Here is a 2,624-nt window from a genome sequence, read left to right as displayed (position 1 = left end):
ATATTACATCCCACGCAGGATGTCAATCAAGTGTGTTAAATGTATTGTCTCTATTAATAAAAATAATAATAAGAGTGAAATACTTATTTAGATAAACATAAAATCAGAATACATTGTCTGAAATGATCTGGTCAGCAACTTGGGAGAAAGCAAACGGGGTCCCAGACATATTCCCGCCAAGTTTTTATCCGTGGAATACAGATTCGTTAATGTTGAAGTACGAAACGTGAAATATGTAAAAAAAAAAAAATTAAATTAAAAGTAAGTTATGCCAAGTGAACCAAATGTATTTAAAATCACTGTCACATAAATGTATTTTTTTTTTTTTACTTAATATTACAGCTTTGTATAATATATTTCATATTCTACTCACAAAAAGGTTGTGAAATCTATACGTTTGATTTAGTTTTTTTTAAATAACAATAAGAATAAGAATATACAGTATGTAACATACCGTATGTACTTTATTATTATGGACTGCGGGCGGCCTCTGGTGGACACAACATGCTCCAAATGGTAATGCAGCGTTTATTGGTCGGGACAGAGATACATACATTCCATTTCTCACATCATTCTCAAAACAATATTTGAGAATCATGATCGGGCTGGGAATGTCTGGCTTCCCTTTCTTCCTTTGAGTTTCTGGTCACTTCCCGTTCCCCAGGGGGTTGGTGGTTTCCGCGCCGGCCGTCTCGTCGCCCCCCGACTGCAAGGTGTGGCCCAGGTTGAGCAGGACACAGAGGCTGAGAGGGCAGGGCGAACTCCCCACTGGCCCCATTGGCCCCGGGAGCCTGGAAACACACGCATGGACACAGGGAACTCATTCAGGGTATCTCTTTACCTGGTAAGAAAAGCTATAAAAAAACAAGAAAAAAAAAAAAAACAGAGTAGGGTCCAGAAAGGGATGAGAAGTAAGATGGAGATTTAAAAAAAACAACAATTTGGAAAAAAATAAATACACTTTGAGGAGGTCGCCATCTAAATGTAGAGGCTCGGTAATGAATGTTCCGTATTCCAGTCATCTTAACAACTCGTCATACCTCATCATTAATACCATACTTTATCACAACATCTCCTTTACATTCTCCTCTTCATTCATATTTGATGTCCGCCTCATTCAGCCTTCATGTCATTATTATTATTATTTTAATACATTTATTTATTCTTTATTATAATTGGTTTCATTTATTTGGGGTTTTTTTTTTCATTTCTTGATGCCTTGTATTGTATGAGGGATCTGATGTGTGGTGGGAAGCTGGAAATCTTTTGAAAAAAATGTAAATAAATGTCCTCTTATCAGTTATTGTATTTGAATCTTCTTGCTTACTAAATAAATACATCTAAAAATAATAATAATAATAATAATAATAATAATAATAATAATAATAATAATAATAATAATAATAATAATAATAATAATGATAATATATGTACACATCTATCCACAGTGTAAAAATGTAGTAGCACCATGATAATGAGTAAATGACCAAAGTAAGTGACTTTGTGTACATATATGTGTTATTTCTTTCCATTTCAATTTGTATGTCTTTCTTGGCTGCACTGCTTTTTGAGGCTGTAACGCTTGGACTCTCCTCCGGGGATGACGACAGTCTTATCTTCTCAGGGAGTGGCAGCAGTGGAGCAATAATGTGTAATGTTTTAAGTAAGTTCAGCTGTACTTCTCCTTCAAACCAAATCACCCCAGTAAGCTCTGTCCCATGCAGGACTTATCATAGCTCTTATAAAGTCCTTATAAAGCCCTTATAAAGCCCTGCGAGTACAGCGGACTATTTGGTCGTTTAGTGGAAAATGTCAAGCGACCCTCAAATAACCTTGGCGTCTTCTTTGACCAACGCATGAGTTGCACGCAAAGAAAGTGGTCCGACTCCGTTTCTTTCAACGAAAAAAACAAATTGCCAAAATCAAATCTGCACTTTCCTTTCATGATCTGCGAAAAATTGATTCGTGTTTTCCTTTATTCCAACGCTCGGGTTCACCACCCCGAGTCACTCTTCCGTGTCGGAAGCACTTTGTTTTGTAATTATGTGTTTTTCCTTCTGTGCAGTTTTCTAATGTCTTATATATGGTTATTTTCTGCACTTCTGTTTCTTACTCCCTATTTAAATTTCTGTTTCCTTTTCTGTTTTTATCGTACAGCGACTTGTAAACGCTGGTTTTGAAAGGCGCTTTATAAATAAAATGTACTTACTAATGCCATCACAGCATCGTTACAGAAAGGGCCAATCCAGTGAATAGTAGCAATAGTTACAGTATGTATGAAGTATGGTAATACAGTGTATACATTCAACTCTTGAACTTGAACTTGAACGTAGAGTTAAAAGAAAAAAGAGGAGATGGAGCTCAACACTCACTGTCCAGCACTCTCCTGGACTCCCCTTTCATCAAAATGGCCTATACTTCTAAAAAACAAATGGAAAATGTCAACAACAAAAAAAGCCACTCAGGCTTCCGACAGGTCTGAACGCACGGTTTTCAACGGGTTTTTTTCTGACGTCAGTTCGTCAAGGATTTCTTTATATGGCATTTGAGTGAGAAGAAGGCAACCCTAAGAAAGTCTGACAGCAGGTCTAAAGGGGGCGAGCCATGTCAACTGTCAGCTGGAA

This window comes from Zeus faber (assembly GCF_960531495.2).
Source record: "Zeus faber genome assembly, chromosome: 21".
NCBI lineage: Eukaryota > Metazoa > Chordata > Actinopteri > Zeiformes > Zeidae > Zeus > Zeus faber.
Note: the sequence above shows the minus strand (reverse complement) of the source record.